Below are 18,499 nucleotides of genomic sequence, written 5' to 3'. Positions count from 1 at the left end.
GTAATTTAGGCAAGATATTCTAGAGGTCTAAAAGTAAGGCTCAGCAGCCACATTATCTGAGACCTTAAGTATCTAAGGCCAGCAAGCGGCCATGCCCACTTGAGAGCTAGAGAAGCAGGACATCAGGCACTGATAAAGACGTCCCCGGAGCGAGGTGCGCAGGCGCTGGCTGCCCGAGAGGGCCCCGGGCAATCCGGGTTGCGCAGGCGCAGAAGCGGCTCCCGGCCAGTCCGGACGGCGGCTGTGATTGAGAGGCTGGGGCGTGGAGCAGCAGTGGCGGCGACCGGCGACAACGGAGCAGCCATGAGGGCCGGGCCCAACCACCGACAGTGAGTGGTGGTTTAAGGGTAGTGGACACCAAGGAATGCAGATGTGGCATGGTGGAAGGACATTGACTAACGGGGTGGCCTCTACTTGTCGGGGACGCAGGTCGTGGGGGAGGGATAGTTTGAGGTGATGGTGGGAACATTTGGAGCATGGATGATTAGGTCGTGAGTCCCAGAGCTGGACAGCTTGGCGGAGGGAAGGGGTTGCGTTTCGTGGAGTAAGGGCGCTCATGGCAGGACCAGTGCCTCGCGCTGCCTGGTTTGTCATCATCCCTTCCCCCAGGAGCTTTGGGTCGCCTCTCCCTTTCCGCTTCTTTCAGAGAATGGTTGCTGGGGGAAGGGTGGTGGAAAATAAAAGCCGTCCTGGAGCTGCAGAAGTCCACTCTGAACCAGACCGAGAAAGGCTGGTCACTGGAGTTATGGTGTGCCCTGGTTAAAGCTTGAGAGTCGGAAGCTCTGTTTAAATTCAGGAGGAATCTAGGTTAAAGAGCTAAGGACATAAGAGTCAGGTTTGGAACCAAGTCCATCATAGATAAACCTGATCGATAACCTTGGATAGGACTCACTTAACCTTTCCAATTTTCTGGAAGATCCAGCATTAAATGCTGGGCTTTTGTACGCTTTATGTATGTAGTTGAGAGAGCTTATGAAACCTATAGATTGTAAATACTGTATGGATGCTAGTATGTACCAGCAATACTATCGGATTTTTAGACCCTATGGTTATTTTTTTTTTTTTGACCCTATGGTTATTAATGGAGTGACCGATTTCTCCATCATAACAAAGCATATTTCTAAGACCTCCGTAGACGAAAATACGTGCTATTTGCCTAAGTACGGCAGATCATCTGTAGAAATAGCACTTTCTTCTGTAGTGTGACAAATTCACTGTCAAACCGAATGGGGAAAAGTACCATACACCTTTGCCTTTTTACAAGTGATATGGGGCAAATACAGACTGAAGCACTGGGCTCCTGTTCTCAGCCTTCCCTTTCACTTTTTATTTTGAGACAAGGTTTCACTTGCTTATGCTGGTCTTGAATTCAAGCACAAGTTGAGCTTGAATTAACAATCATGCCTCTGTTTTCCCAGTAACTGGGGTCACAGGTATACCTGGTTGAGGTTCTGGAGGGGTCATCTGTTAATGCTTGTGTGCCAAGCGTTTTATTACTGAGCTGTCTATCTCTCCAGCCTCTACTTGATGCTGGAGCCTGAGCCTGGGTTTTTGAGTATGATACACAAGTGCCCTACCCCTATCGCCAGTGTGTGTGTGTGTGTGTGTGTGTGTGTGTGTGTGTGTATACAATTTGTATATATATACAATTTATATATATATATATTAATTTAAATTGAGACAGTCTCACTACATTACCTAGGCTGCCCTTGAATTTTCAGTCCCCGTCACAGCCTCCTAAGTACCAGAGATTACAGTTTTCTACCATCAAGTCCAGAATAGGCTCCTATTATTTTTATTTGTAAAAATTTGTTTATTTGGAGGCAAGAGAGGTAGCTTAGTGGTTTGGAGCACTTGGCTGCTTTTTTTTTTTTTTTTTTTTTTTTTTTTTAGGTTCCAATCTTAGTACTTGCTTGGTGGTTCATGGTCAACCGGGACTCCAACTCCAAGGGATCCACCTTCTTTATTTTGTAGGAAAAAGAACAAGTTTATTTAGTACACTGCAAAGAAAGCAAAGGGTACTGACAACAATAGAATTGCCTGCCAGCCTCTAATACATTTTTTTTTTTAATTGTAAAAGCTTCCTTTGCAAGAGTCTGGTTGCCCCAGGGCATTCTCTGTTTTGGAGCTCAGTTGGTGTAGAGCAGCTTCTCAACTCTTTTCTTCCTTGTTTATGGTCTTCCGTCAGAAATCTTTTCTGTAAAGTGAAGAAGACAAGTAGGTAGTTGTGTAAGGGTCTAGGAGATGGCTGGTTCTGTGAGAGGCTGGAGGAGCACTCCCGGGGCTTTGTTGTTGAGGGTAGATAAAGCAAAGGGCAGAGTTAAACTGTGCGCTGCCCTAGAGAGAGAGCTTTTTCTAGGCACGGCTTTCGAAAGATAAGTGCAGGTACTTTCAAGTGGACAGAAAGGCAGATACTTTATAGCTCTGCTGGCTCTGAGGAACGAGAGCCTGAAATGGTGAGGCCTTTTGAAAACTGGAGAGTGATTTCTTTTAGCTGAATGGAGGCGGGGAGTGGCTGCACCAGATCGGGGAAGATCGGCAGATAAGAGGAATGAATTGTTTTAGAGGCCTGGGGGAAGTGAGCCCTTGCTGTCTTTAATTTACCTGTCTGGTAACAAGTCAATTTTATGTTTTTCTCCTGGAACTATACAGTGACTTACAGTTTAACTTTCTTTTCTAGCTAGTAACTTGACTCTCCCAATAAATTCTCGATTGTTCTGTCTGAGAGGGATTTTTTTTGAAAAAGGGGATTTGAGGGCTGGGCATGGTGTTGGCAGAAGCAGAGGCAGGCAAATCCCAGAGTCTGAGGCTAGAAGTAGTGAGTTCCAAACCAGCCAGTACCACACAGTGGAACTCTGTCTCAAAAGCATAAGAGGGTTGAGGAGCTAGACCTGATGGCCTAGTCCTGTAATCCCAGCTAGCTGCTAGGGAGTGAGCGTGTGATGTAGGAGAGGATCTCTAGTGCAAGACTTGCCTGGGTTGTAGAGTAGGTTCAAGGCCAGCATGGGTATGTTAGACCTTCATATGTGAGACCCATGGGTATGTCTGTCTGACTGACTGACTGACTGTCTGTCTGCCTGTCTGTATCTCTTCTCTCTCTCTGTCTCTGTCTCTGTCTCTCTCTCTCTCTCTCTCTCACACACACACACATACACACACACACACACACACACACACACACACACACCTGCCCCTGTTGGCCTGGAGAGATGGCTCAGTGGTTAAATGGTTAAGCACACAGGCTGCTCTTCCAGAAGTTCTAAGTTCAATTCCCAGCAACCACGTGGTGCTTTACATCCTTCTATAATAATTTCTGATGACTTCTTCTGGCATGTAGGTAATAGAACACCATATACATAAAAAAAAAAAAAAGACAGAGAAAAGTAAAGAAAAAAAAAAGTAAAGAGGAGATAGTGAGGGAGGAGTGGGATGGGGATGGAGTTTGTGTAGGGCACTTAGTTAGCCGAGCTAACTTAGTTAGCACGCATGGACCCCTGGGCTCTATCTCCAGCCCTGCTAATGAAGACATCCCTTGCTGTTATAGATCTTTCCAGAACCCAGCTTTATACATGGTAAATGAAATAGAGGTAGAAAATGTTCAAACTTGCCTAGCTATTTTATTTTTAATAATTGGACATCTATTTTTAATGTTGATAATGCATTTTCCCCCATGGAGATTTCTGTCAGTTCCAACAAGTCCATAAATGCCATGCATTTTATGCTAACGTAAGTTTGAGCTCTTAAGAAAACTAACCTTGCTTTTCCCCTTCAATTCTTTAACTATTTGTAGTTACTCTTATGTAGTCATAGTTGCCTGGTGAGGATTTCCTTTGCTGGGGAGAAGCAGAGGGTGCCAGTTCATGGATTACCTTTTAGGTGAGCAGTCTGACTTTCATGAGCTGTGAAGATACATGACCTAGTCAGTTCATGACACCACAAGGGCTAAGACACAAGGAGTAAGGCTTAATAATTTATTTTCTACTCTGATAGTGAGTTATTTTTTTCTTAAAACAAAACAAAACAAATCTGGCATCATGCGTCTCAGGGGAAAATTAAAAACAAGATTATGGTGTTTATAATCAGGAAAATAATTGCTTCAAAACAGTCTTTGTTTCCTGAGAGTCCTTTTGATCTTTCGATCTTCCAAGCCATTTCACAACAGTGAGATGGCTTATCAGGTAAGGCCACTAGGCCCAACCCCCTAAGTTTGATCTTTGGAATCTGCCTGGCAGAAGGAAAGAACCAACTTGGGAAAGTTGTCCTCTGACCTTCACACTAACCTCCAGCTGGAGACTGCCCCCCAACACAAAATGTAATAATAAACAAATAAAAAGAAACAATCTCGTGATAGTTTGCAGCAAGTAGCTAATAATGGAGAAGTGAGGCATAACTGGTTTCCTTTTGGTCTTGCTTTCTGAAATACTGCTGATAACTTTAAATGGGAACAATCTGGGAAGACGTTCAAAAGGAAAACCAGGGGTTGGAGTCTTAGGTCAGTGGCAGAGAATACATTTTGCATACGGAAGCCCTGGGTTGGAGCTTCAGTACTGGAGGAAGACAGCAACAATAACAGTAAATTAAAAAGAACAGATTTAACTTAATACAATTATAAGTTAGGATGGTAATATACTTGAGTTGGTAGAATGCTTGCTTGCATGCATGAAGACTGGGTTCCATCTCCAACAATGATAATACTAGGCTTGGATGTATGTACCTGAAATTTCAGCACATGGGAGATGGAGACAGGAGGTTATCCACAGCTACATGGGACGTTGCAAGTTCTATCTCAAAAAAAGAAGGGGAGTGAGACTGAGGCAGGGATATGGTAATTTACATCTAAAATCCCAGCACTCTGGAGTTTGAGGCAGGAGGATGACTATGAGTTTGAAGACAGCCTGGACTAAATACTGAGAGGTTCAGGTCAGTCTAGATTATAGAGCAAAATGAGAGAAAGAAAAAAAAATTAAAAGTGGACCCGCGGTACGGCAGAGTTTGCGTCTAGTGTTCCTACAGTTGGCAGGGTAATTGCTCATTGATGTTTGGTGAGTGGGAATGACAACCAATAGTGAATCATAATTAACAAACCTAGGTTCAGGTTCTGCAGGGTTTTGTTGTTGTTGTTTTGTTTTTGTCTTCCTTCCTTCCTTCCTTCCTTCCTTCCTTCCTTCCTTCCTTCCTTTCTTTCTTTCTTTCTTTCTTTCTAACAAGATAGGATTTCTTTGTAACCCTGGCTATCCTGGAACTTGCTCTGTAGCTCAGGCAGGCCTCAGACTCAAAGATTTGCCCTGAAAGGTGGCTCAGTTGTTAAGAGCACCAAAAGGGTGGGCTAGGCTGGGTAGTGGGTAGTGGTGGTGAACAACTTTTTTTTTTTTTTTTACTCACTCTTTTTTTTGGAGCTGGGGACCGAACCCAGGGCCTTTCGCTTGCTAGGCAAGTGCTCTACCACTGAGCTAAATCCCCAACCCCGGTGGTGAACAACTTTAATCCCAGCATTCGGGGCAGAGGCAGGTAAGTTCTAGGCCAGCCCGATCTACAAAACGAGATCCGGGACGCCCAGGGCTACATAGAGAAACCCTGTCTCAAAAAAAGACCTCTAAAGGACCCAAGTTTGGTATCCTGAGTATCCACATGAGGTGACTCACAACTGTCTGTGACTCCAGCTCCAAGGGATCTGACACCCTCTTCTGGTCTCATTCAGCAATCATATACATGACATATACACACATACACATAAAAGGAAAACACATCTTTAAAAGAAAGAAATAGGGGCTGGGGATTTAGCTCAGCGGTAGAGCGCTTGCCTAGGAAGCGCAAGGCCCTGGGTTCGGTCCCCAGCTCCGAAAAAAAGAACCAAAAAAAAATAAATAAATAAAAGAAAGAAATATACATATATGAAGTAATCGTAATAGAAATTGAGCGCCGTGGTGCTCACCTGTAATTCCAGCATTGATTCTGAAGCAAGAGGCTCTTGAATTTGAAGCCAACTTGGACTAGATACTTCGAACCTCTCTCAAAACAAAACAAGGGCTGGAGAGATGGCTTAAGAGCACTGCCTACTCTCTAGAGGACCTGGGTTCAATTCCCAGCACCCATATAATGGCTCACAACTGTCTGTAACTCCAGTTCCAGCAGATCCTATACCATCTTCTGACCTCCACAGGCATCAAGCATGCATATGGTGCACAGACACACAGGCAGCCAAAACACCTATACATGTAAACAATTGCGGAAGTATTTGTAATAGAATATAGTATCATATAATCAGTTTTGTGGTTGTAAAACTTATTTTTACAAAAAGCAGTAGTGGCTGGGCGGGTGTCACAAACCTTTAATCCCAGGGTTCGGAAGGCAGAGGCAGGTGGTCTCTTAGAGATTGAGGCTAGTCTGGTCTACAGAATGAGTTCCAGGACAGCCAGGGCTGCACAGGCTGTCTCACCCCCCCCCCCCCAAGATCCCTTCCCTCCTCTCCCCAAGTATAGATTATAGAGTGAAACATTGGCAGGATTGACAATGGACCACATGAATCAGAGCACTTAAAGGACAAAGGTCACTTTTTTTTTTTTTTTTTTTTTGTGATAGGGTCTTAGTATGCAATCCCAACTGGTCTGAAGCTCCTCTTGTAGACTTAAATGCTGAGAATAAAGGTGTGCTCTACCACACCTGGTCCTCCAGTCACTTTGTGAGGTTCTGAAGACTGACCTCAGGACTTTTCACATGTTAATAATCCCAAGATCCGTGCTGTGCCACAGAACCACACCCACAGCCCAAGTCACAGTTGCCTGCCATCTGATGGCCAGCGTGCCATCAGTCGTAAATCTCCAGTTGTCAGAGTTGAAAGGGGAGGGAAAGCATTGCTAAAGGATTGTTGAAGTGGAGTAAATGCTTTGTTAGGGGAATTAATGCAAGGGCCGACCCAGCACAAGCACTGTCAGTAGACATCGTACGTTGAACCTGCAAGACGAGCCCTCAAAGTGGGACGAGGTAAGCATTCCAGCTTACAGTAAGTTCTGAGAATGAAACACTTACCTGGCAGGGAAGATAGCGTGACTATGACGGGCTCTGAAGCCTGAGTACTGAATTGATCCTAACATTGGAGGACTCAGCTGCTTCATCTGTGATGGTGGGGGTCTGTGTGCACGCTCTCCTGTAAAGAAAGGTTTGAGGACGGAAGGCAGGAGGCACTATTGATGTGCGCCACCATGACAGGACAAACGAGGGAGGAAATGAGCTAAGACTCTGGCAGAGTAGCGTTGAATAATGCAGCAGAGAGGCCAGGAAGCGTGGAAGCTTTCAGAAGAGATGTGTGCCTAATAATGTTAAACTCTTAAAGCTCATGTAGCAACATTTGGAAGATGAGTCGAGTATAATAAATTCTGAGATAAGAGTAAGTGTGAGAAGCAGAGTGGCCAGGGGCAGGGCAGGGGCTCTCCAGCTGACCAGAGGGGTGACGGGTGTGAAGTCACTGTGCCTTCAGCGAGAGGCGAATGTTTTCTTAGAGAAGTGTTGAATAGCTATTTCTGGCTCTTCACTGCCTGAAAGGTTTGTTTGTGCTCTAGTCAGCTGTGGTGGAAGGTGAGAGGAGTGCACAGTAAAAGGAAAAGTACTACCCTCCCCCCTTTAACATTTTGTTTGTTTCATGGGTATTTGTATATAGTTTTATATTTTTCTAAAAGTGTATTTTATATACATGCATGCTTTACCTGCATGTCTGTACTGCAAACACCCCTGGTCCCTGTAGAGGCCAAAGAGGGCATCAGATTCCCTGCAACTGAATTATATACAGTCGTGAACCAAAATGAACGTGCAGGGCGTTGCACCCAGGTGCTCTGGAAGAGCCCTTTCTTTCTGTAACCACTGTGGCCTCCCTCCAGCCCCATAGGTGAATATGTCTGTGTGTATACATGTGCCACGGCATGTGTGTAAAGGTCAGAGGACAACTTGCTGGTGTCACTTCTCTCCATGTGGGTCTCCAGGATTGAATTTTAGGACATCAGGCTGGTGCAGCAAGCATTTTTACCCATCAGACCCCACTGCCCACCCGTCATCAACCCACCCATCTACCCATCTACCCATCCATCCATCCATCCATCCATCCATCCATCCATCCAACAGGTTTGGTATAGTCTTGAATGCTCTGAGACTTTTCATCCTCTTGTCTCCATTTAACCAAACACTGGGATTACAGGTATACGCCAACAAACCCAGTTGTTTTTAAAGATTTATTTATTTTATGTATATGAGTACACTGTCACTGACTTCAGACACACCAGAAGAGGGCATCAGATCCCATTACAGATGGTTGTGAGCCACCATGTGGTTGCTGGGAATTGAACTCAGGGCCTCTGCAAGAACAATCTGTGCCCCTAGCCACTGAGACATCTCTCCAGCCTCAACAAATCCAGTTTTACTGGGTGATGAGAACAGAACTAAAAAAGGTCTGGAGCCTTCTGGATAACAATCCTATCAACTGAACTTCATCCCCATCCCTTAAAGATACAATTAATACAAGAAAATAAAAAAGTCAGGGTTTGATGGCTCGTTACAAAATGATGGTTTGTACTTGTCTCCCATGCAGGAAACCATGGTTTTATTTTCAAGTACCATACAAACCAACCATGGTGGTTCACATAGTGGAGGCTGGAGGATGACAAGTTCAAAGTTGTCTTAGGCTACCACTGGCAAGCATTTTTATCAATGAAAGTGTATCACAGTCCTGCTTCTTTTTCCCCCCAAATGATGATTGATTGGTTGGAACAAGGCCCTTCTAGATAACTCAGGCTTGCTGTGAACTCATTTCTGACTTGCTTTTTTAAAAAAAAAAATCTTTTTTGAGGGGTGAGGAGGAGTCTGACATGTTTTATCCAGAGTTGTTTGTTTTATTTTTTTTATTTTTTATTTATTTTTTTTTTTGGTTCTTTTTTTCGGAGCTGGGGACCGAACCCAGGGCCTTGCGCTTCCTAGGCAAACGCTCTACCACTGAGCTAAATCCCCAACCCCGTTTGTTTTATTTTTATTTATATGTCTGCGTGCCATGTATGTTTAGATGTCCACAGGCACCAGAGGAAGGTGGTCGTGAGCTTCCCAATATGCTCTAAGTACTGTGCCGTTTTTACAGCTCTTCAGATTTCATTCTTTTTTTTTTTGGTTTTTTTTTTTTTTGGTTCTTTTTTTCGGAGCTGGGGACTGAACCCAGGGCCTTGGACTTGCTAGGCAAGTGCTCTACCACTGAGCTAAATCCCCAACCCCCTCAGATTTCATTCTTGTTTTTGTTTTTCTCTTTTTTTGTTTTTGTTTTGAGGCAGATTTTTTATTATGTAGCCTGGCTGTCCTGGAACTTGCTCTATAGACCAGGCTGGCCTCATATTCAGAGATCTACCTGCCTCTGCCTCCCAGGCGCTGTGGTTAAAGGTATGTGCCACTGGCTGGCTATAGGCGCTTTTAAATTTCTATTACTTATTTTTATGTGTATGTATGTGTCTGTGCACCATATTTATGTATGCAGTGCCCATGGAGGCCAGAAGAGGGTGTTGGATCTCCTGCTGGGAACCAAACCATGATCTTCTGGAAGAACAGCCAATGCTCTTAACTGCTGAAATAATTTATCCACGCACGCCAAGGACACACACACACACACACACACACACACACACACACACACACACACACACACACACACACAACACTTTGCCAGGTGTGGTGATGCCAGTACTCTGATTCCAGTACTCTGAAGATAGAGGCAGAAGGACCCTGATTTACATAGTGAGTGAATTCCAGAGCAGCCGGGGCAACTACAGTGAAACCTTGTCTTAAAAACCAAAGCAATCCAAACAAACCCCAAGAGTGGGTCTGGAGTGTGGTGCAGAAGCACGGCGCTTACTTAGCAAGCATGAGGCACTGAGTTTGGTATCCATCATCTGAAAACTGCGGTGGACAAGGGGCCACATGTGGGGACACAGGGTCTAAAGTCCATCACTTAGTCTTTTTTTTTTTTTTTTGGAGCGGGGGACCGAACCCAGGGCCTTGCACTTCCTAGGTAAGCGCCATCACTTAGTCTTTTACGGGACGGTTGCAGGTTTCAGGCCATTTGAGCTTCATAGCGAGACCCTGCCTCTCAAAAAGAAAAAAATTGACCGTGGAGGTCTAGAGCACTTGGCTGCAGAGACACCACTGTTTGTAAATTACATGAAGACTAGTATACTTTCACTACACCTAGTATGTATCAAGAAGGATTGGGGGCTGGAAAGATGCTTAGTGGTTAAGGGCACTGACTGTTCTTTCAGAGGTTCTGAGTTCAGTTCCCAGCAACTACATGGTGGTTCACAACCATCCTTAATGGGATCTGATGCCCTCTTCTGGTGTGTCTGGAGATAGCAATAGTGTAAAAATAAATACATAAATAAATAAATCTTTAAAAGAAGAATAATTTATTTTTCTGTTTTTGAGATGGGGTTTCTCTTCGTATCTCTGGCTGTCCTAGAACTTACTCTGTAGACCAGGCTGGCCTTGAATTCAGAGATCTGCCTGCCTCTGCCTCCCAAGTGCTAGGACTAAAGGTGTGCATGCCACTGTTGCTTGGCTTAAAGGAATATTTTTTTTTTCTATTCTTTTTTTTGGAGCTGGGGACTGAACCCAGGGCCTTGCTTTTGCTAGGCAAGCGCTCTACCACTGAGCCAAATCTCCAAACCCTAAAGGAATATTTTTAAAGTATACTTTACTAGAGTCAAATGGGGTAGATACTAGAAATACCAGCACTTGGAAACTGCAGTAGGATCATGAGTTTAAAGCCAGACATAGTAACACCCTGTTTCAGGTTTCACGGCAATAGATGAGGGCTGGCCTTGCACTGTCCCAGCACTTGGGTGGCAGAGGCAGGCAGATCTCTGGGTTCAAGGTCAGCCTGGTTTCCATAGTGAGTTCCATGCAGCCAGGGCTACACAGTGAGACCCTGTCCTGAAAAGCTAGAGAAACAAAAACAAACCCATAGAAACAAACAAAAACGTTGGCAGTTCTTTTCTGCTTGTTAGATCGACTTACTCATTGATTTTTTTTTTTTCTTTTCTTTTTTTCGGAGCTGGGGACCGAACCCAGGGCCTTGGGCTTGCTAGGCAAGCGCTCTACCACTGAGCTAAATCCCCAACCCCTATTCATTGATTTTTATTTCTTATTTTGAGTCAGAGTCTCCTGTAACCCAGACTGGTCTTGATCTAATTGCTAAGGATGACTTTGAACTTCTAATCTTCCTGTCACCTTCAAAGTGCTGAGATCACAGGCTTGTGCCAAACGTGATTCAATTAGCTTCCTTTATTCCAGTCTCCTCTTCCTGTCTGTCCTAGGACACCGTGTCACTTAAAAACATGTTTTCTGCTGAGTACATGAAAACTTTCCAGCAGTGACATTTATCAAGTTAATTGCTGATTAATATATGAATCTCGTTCAGGGTGTTTATCCTCCCAGGCATTGCCTTGAAGACTGAAGCTGAGCTGTTTAAAGACATTGTCTTTTCTTTTGTCTTTTAGCCAGTGTCTCAGGTGGTGTAGCCTGGCTTCAATTCACTGTGTAGCAGAGGGTGACCTGGACCATCTTGGTTCTTCTTTGTCCTGAGGCCTAGGGTTGCAGGCTTGCCCAGTGCATCTGATCTCTGCGGTGCTGTGGAAGGAGCCACGGCTTCATGACAGCCAGGGAGGCACTCAGCAACAGGACCACAGCCTCAGCCCAGGCTGTTCTTAAACTTGATCCTCCTGCCTCAGTATACTAGTATTTATATTATAGACCTGTGCTACTAGGCCTAGCTAAAACATTCTTAAATGTTCCTAGATGTATATTTTATCTTCCAGGTAGGGGTGTGTGTGTGTGTGTGTGTGTGTGTGTGTGTGTGTGTGTGTGTGTGTGTGTGTGTGTGTCTGCCTGCCTGCCTGCCTGCCTGTCTGTCTGTCTCTGTGCTCTGTGTATGTTTTCAGATTTGGGAAGACATGAAGAAATTGGCATTTATTTATTTATTTATTTATTTATTTATTTATTTATTTATTTATTTATTTATGTAGCTGGGTCAGGCTCAACAGTGTTTAACAACCCAGCCTCCCGAAATAGGTATCTAACTGCTTCTATGTGTTTTCTCCTGGGAGGCAATTCAAAATTTTGTCAATGTTTTCTGGATTCTGTCTCTTTTCTTGTCCACAGCATGTTTTTATCTCAGTTGCCTAATTTCATTTTGTCCCTACTACCTCACATCAGTTGCTTTGCTCAGTGACCTTACTGTCAAACACAGATGACATTTTCTTCTTAAAATAGTGTTTTTCTACATGTATGCTTTGCCTGCGTATATATTTGTGCCAGAACAACATGTGAGGCCAGAAGAGGGTCTCACATCCCCTGGGACTGGAGTTCCAGATGGTTGTGAGCCACCATGTGGGTGCTGGGAATTGAACCTGGGTTCACTGGAAGAGCAGTCAGTGCTCCTAATGGCTGACTCACCTCTCCGGCCCCCGATGGCACCTTTCATTCTTTAGTTTCATTACCAATCTGCTTCTTTAAGCTGATGCTGTCCACTCTTCATTTTGAACAGGGTCTCTTTGTGTAGTTCTGGGTGGCCTGAACAGGGAAGACAGACAACACCTTCCCTGTCTCTGCCACCAAGGCCTGGAACTGAAGGCCTGCCCAAGATTAATTTTTTATAGACATTGACCTTTATGTAGGTGACTGAGGAGGTCAAGAGAGGGCATCATATCCCCTGGGCCTGGAGTTACAGACAATTGTGAGGATGTTGGGAACTGAACCAGGATCCTTGCAAGAGTAGCAAGTGCTTTCAATTTGAGTCGTCTTCCCAGCTTCCTACTTGGATATTCTCTGGAAAGGCTTAGAAAACCCTCACTGCCATAGATGCTAAGACATTTAGCCAGGTACAGTGGGCTTATCTGTAATCTTCACTCTGGGAAGGTGAAGACAAAAGGAACTCAAGGCCAGCCTCAGTAGTTCACTAGTTTGAGGGTGGCCTGGGCTGTATGCGAAGCGATCCTCTCAAAAAGGAAAGAGGGCAAGAGGGATGGGGTTGGGGGGAACACAGAAAGGACTTATTTTAGAGGCTTTTGAAGTCATCTAATTATTTTCCTAGAAAATCAGTGAGAACAAAATGAAAAGCTATTAGAACTAGTAACAGTGCGGTTACGTGACAACGTACAGGAATCACTAAGGGTAGGCTTTGAGGTTTCAAACCCATGCCATTTTCCAATTCAGTGTCTGTCTGTCCCGTCCCCCCCCTTTTTCTTCCCTCCTCTCTCCCACTCTCTCCCTCTGCCTCATGCTTGTGGATCAGATGTAAGTTCTTCCATACAAGTTCTCCACTGCTGCTCCGGCACCATGCCTGCCTGCCTGCTGCCATGCTCCCCTCTGAGACCATAAGCCCCAATAAACCTTTCCTTCTGTAAGTCACCTTGGCAAAGGTGCCCTGTCATAGCAGTAGGAAAGTAACTAAGACACACCCAGGGCATATGTTTCTTTGGAGGTAAGGGAATGATGTGAACTGACTTGTGATTAGAAAGAATATTGTTGGTGATGTATGAAAATGAATTGTAGAGGAGCTTAAGACTAGAGGCTAGAACTTAACGCCCCTCCCATACTAATTCAGATTAGAGTTGAGTTGATAAGTTGGATGCAGTTGCAACAGTACCTTTTATTTGCCTAATGTAATTATGATCTTGGAGGCTCACTGCCTCAGTCAGCTAACCTAGGCCTCGTTCTGGAAGCTTCTAGCCCCTGTACAATCTTACCTAGGCCTAGAATGTTTTCAGCCTCTGAGACTTCCTGCTGAATAAGCTCACCCTTTCCAGCTCTTTCTGAACTCTCACTGGCTGGTTCACTCAGCCGTTCTGGCTCAAACTCCTCTCCAAGCTGACTGATTCAATCTGGCTTCTCTCAGCTTCCCCTGAATTGCTCTGCTTGGTTTCACACTAACTGGCAGTCTGTTTCTGCTTCCTTCTCATTCTCTGGTTCTTTCTCTTTTCATCTACATCTATCTTAACTTGCTCCCGCAACCTGTTTCTCTGTAAGACTGTCCTGGTAAAACTGCCTTCTTCTCTCTGCACCTACCCCCTCTTAAGTAGCTTCCCTTCCCTTTCTCTCCTCCTGAGAGTTGAGCATATCCTATTCTGTCAAATCTTTCTTTGATTCGTCACTTTGTTTGCCATTCAATTAGATACCACTTTCAAACATGGTACTTCCTTCTACAAACTAACTTTATCTTCATTGTGTGGGATTAAAGGCTATGCCACACCACAACTAGACATATTTTTTTCGGTAATTAGCATGGTCTTGGGTTCTCATATGATCAAATATCCTGCAACAAGGAGTGAAGGTGGAAAAGCTGTAGACAGAGTCTGTGTGTCTTGGGGATTAAAGTTGAAGGCCTGATTGTGTCTTGTTATAGCTGAGGGAGGGTGTGGGGCAAAAGCGGAGTAGTGGCTGGCTTCTAAATTGTTATGTGGAATTAAGTAAACAAGCGGCATTGCTCGTCATTGACAGTAAGAATAACAGAACACTTCTTATTCACACCAGATTTAAGATGCTTGAAATAGACAGTAGAATGGAAAAACCTGGCATTTCCAGGGAGAAGTAGGGGCTGGAATTTCAGACTTGGACATTCTCAGCATGTGGATGAATTTGAAGTTTCAGAATTAAATCAGGAGGGCATCTAAGGGTGGCTTGTGGCTAGAGCAGAGAAGCTTCAGAAAGGAACAGCTATCGAGAGAGGTTGAAATCCAGACGTTAAAAAACACGTCAGGTGAAGAAGAGCTTCCGAGCTGTGTGCTGGTACTCATCTGGGATCCCAGCACTCAGTGGCTGAGGCAGGGAGGTCATGAACTTAGGCCAGCCTGAAACGTGGACTGGGGGTAGGAAAATGTCTTTCAGGAAGGTGTAGTAAACTCTGTTGGATGCCACTGAGGGTCAGGTAAGAACGGGAATACTTGAAGGATTTGCTAACCTGGAGATTACTGGTTTTTTATTTTTTATTTTTTTGTCTAAAGCTGTTGACAGGAGGAATGAAAATGAAAGTCTGATTGTAGAGGATTTAGGAGAAAATGGAACATGCATTTAATTCTTTTTTTTTCTCCCAATTTTTCATAGAAAATAATGACATTTTTGTTTAGAAGTCAGTTCTTCTCTTTTTAGATTTATCAGTGCTGGGGATTAAACCCAGAACCTGTGCCATGCTAGGCAGGCATTCTATCAGGGAGTTAGATCTGTCTCCTCCCTTCCTCCTTCCCTCCCTCTCTCCCCCTCCCTCTTTACATGTGTTTAGTGTTTACCTGAGTGTGTGTGTGGGCACCCATATGGATGGGTGCACATGCATTGGTGTTTGTGTGTATTTAGGCCTGAAGTTAATGTTGGATGTGTTCCTTGTTTCCCACCCTCCACCTCCTACCCTGCTTAGCAGGGTCTCACAATGTAGCTCTGACTGGTTGGAACTACTGTCTAGACCAGGCGGGCCTCAGATTTACCGAGATCTGTCTGCCTTTGCCTCCTGAGAGCTGGGATTAAAGACATATGTCACTTTCCACTTTAAGGAAAAGTCTCTTGTTGAACCTGGAGATGCCTGGTGTCTGATGCTGTCCACTATCCTTGCCCAGAGTTTACGGGAGTTTTTTAGGATCTGTATTCTGGCCTCACGCTTGCTCCACAATTGCTTTATACACTGAACCATCTACCCGGTCCTTTCTTCTTTTAGGTAGGGTCTTGTGTAGCCCAGGTTGGCTTTAAACTATGTGGTTGAGGGAGCCCTTTACTAATTCTCCTGCCTGCTGCCTATTTCCTCAGTGCCAGGATTACAGGCTAGACTGTCAACCCAGAGTTCTTTTAACTACCTCTGGCTGTGTACACCAAGTAGCCAGAACTGATAGTCCTCCTGCCTTAACCTCCTTAATGCTAGGATTACAGTTATGTAACACCTAGTATAGATTTCCCTCTCCTTTTGAGACAGAGTCTTACCCTGTAGCTCAGGCAGGTTCAATTTGCGACAGTCCTCCTGCCTCGGCTCTTGAGTGTGCTGGGATTACCAGCATGAGCAACCATGCCTGACTTTTATTTTTTAAACTGATTATCCTTGTTACCAAATCCTTACCTATTTGTATCCAAATGGTTATATTTTTACTGAATTATTATAATTTCTCAATATTTCATATTAGTTTTTAAAATGACGTTCTGCTTTCTAAAAAGATGCTGTCATTGAGGCTGATACAATACAGGTAATGGGTGAGTGAACCTGACTTTAAGGGTTAGGTTCCTGGCCTTGGGAAAGTAGACAGGTTTGACCTTGGCCTTAGGATGGCCTTAGTTTTCCCAGCTGTCAAATAAGGATAACAAGACCAGTTTAGCTCACAGTGGGTGGTTGTGAGGTATGACTATTAATGAAAATAATTGTAAAGCATTTTTGCAAGTTCAAGTGTGATATAAATGTTAAATAATAGTTCTTTATTGGGATGTTGTGAAAATTAGCAACATGATGTCTGTTAGAGGCTGAAGTTCCTTTTGAGAAAGGTGATATATTTTTTAAAAATACTATTTGGGGAAAAAAATAGCTCAGAATTTGTGACATGATATTGCTACCCTAATTTCTAGAATGTATCAATTGAGACACTATAATGAAGCAACATCTTTTTTTTTTTTTTTTTTTTTTGGTTCTTTTTTTTTCGAGCTGGGGACCGAACCCAGGGCCTTGCGCTTCCTAGGTAAGCGCTCTACCACTGAGCTAAATCCCCAGCCCCATGAAGCAACATCTTATTAAAGACATTTCCCTAGAGATTTATTACAGCATCATTTTATGGGTTCGTATTATAGGATTTTTTTTGGGGGGGGGGACTTTAAACTTCATCATTATTTTGTGTGTGTGTACATACTCTTAAGTCCACGTGTGGAAGTCAGAGGACAACTTTGTGGGGTCAGTTCTGTCCATCTTTACATGGGTTCTGGGGCTTGAACTCAAGGAGGTCAGGCTTGTGAGGCAAGCACCTTTAACCACTGAGCCATTTTGCCAGCCCCTTTTATATGATTTTGATCCTCTTGGTTTTTGGTTCATGAAGAAGGATGAATGACAGTCTGTGGTATCTATAATAGTGTAGAGTGTACACTAAAATGTTTGGGGGGTTTTACTATCTATATTTAAAGCTTCATAGCCAATCAGTAGAAACACTAAAAACATTAAAAAAAAAAAAAAAAACCACTTTGATTGTAGTGAACACTATATAAATACTTGAGTGCAGTTAAGCAGTAGTTCTCAGCCTGGGGGTCCTAACCCCTTAGACAGACCTCTCTCCAAAAATGTGTACATCAGGACTCATGACAGTTGAAAAATTATAGTTACAAAGTTTCAGCAAAATGATTTTATGGCTGGGGGTCACCATTACATGAGGAGGAACTGTCCTAAAGGGTTGCAGCATCAGGAAGCTTGAGAACCTCTGAGTCAGGTGAGGGTTTCAGTTAGGATTTGAAGAAGGGCATGATACCATTATAGGCAAAATTTTAGCACTGTATTCCGCACCAAGTCTAAAGGTAGAATCAGTGCCATCGTTATCTGTCATGTACTTGGGACATGCTTTACTTTGAATCTCTTGGACATTTTTTTAGCCTCTAAAGTGACATTAGCTATAGGGGAAAATTGGGATGTAGTCTAGACCTGATACAAGGGGAAGTGAACTCTTTAGTTAGTGAAATTGCTAATAGGCTCAGAACTTCTTCTTGCTTAGAGTTCTGTTGGGATTCTGTGTGTTGTCTACAATCTAAGGGCCTGTCTATTTCTAATCTCAGAGTAAAGTGACTTGAAGATACTGATTTTCTATAGGTTGGAATTGAATCTCTGAACCTTCTCAATCAATATTTCCCTTTTGCTCTATTATATCTCCTTGTTTTCTTCATCTTTAATACAAGGTCTCATGTAGCTTATGTTGGTCCTGATTCTTTTTCCAAGTGTGAGGATTACTTGATGTATTAACATACTGGGTCTCCCATTACCTCTTATAACAAGGACAAATAAAAGCTTAAGGTTTTTTTCCCCCTTTTCTGATGTTCCCATCTTTCTTTTACTGTACATAAGCTCTATTTGAGTGGTAGGTGTGTGTGTATTGTGTGCACATGCACTTGGTGACTAGACAAGGATATCCTGGCCTAGCCTGGTGACACAAAACAAACCCTTGAACTACTTGGGAAACTAAGGCAGGAAGATCCCAACTTTAAGGTTTGACTTGGCTCAGGTGAATAGAAGGCTAGCAGGGTGTCTAAAAATGGAAGGTTAACAGAAGAGCACACAGCTCAGGATAGAGTGTGTGTCTAGCATACAGGAAGCCCTACAGCAATCTGTCACCTACACATGCTTGCTTTCCTTTTTAGACTTACATTTTGTCTTACGTGTATGAGTGTTTTGCCTGCATATATTTATGTGTCTGGTGCTCACAGAGACCAGAAGAGGATGTTGGATTTTCAGACAGGGGAAATTCAGATTGTTGAATGACATTGT

General features: G+C 43.7%; 1 protein-coding gene across 1 annotated transcript in view; it reads left to right on the top strand.

Moving 5' to 3' along the window:
- Nucleotides 1-228: 228 nt before the first annotated feature.
- Fam222b (family with sequence similarity 222 member B) overlaps nucleotides 229-18,499 on the top strand; it is a 64,581-nt gene continuing 46,310 nt past the window's right edge. The window contains exon 1 of the mRNA XM_032911889.1: nucleotides 229-329. The gene's annotated coding sequence lies outside the window, so the exon portion shown is untranslated. The remainder of the gene's footprint in view (nucleotides 330-18,499) is intronic.

Source organism: Rattus rattus, chromosome 9 (assembly GCF_011064425.1).
Source record: "Rattus rattus isolate New Zealand chromosome 9, Rrattus_CSIRO_v1, whole genome shotgun sequence".
NCBI lineage: Eukaryota > Metazoa > Chordata > Mammalia > Rodentia > Muridae > Rattus > Rattus rattus.
Note: the sequence above shows the minus strand (reverse complement) of the source record. Positions and strands in the feature narration are given on the sequence as shown.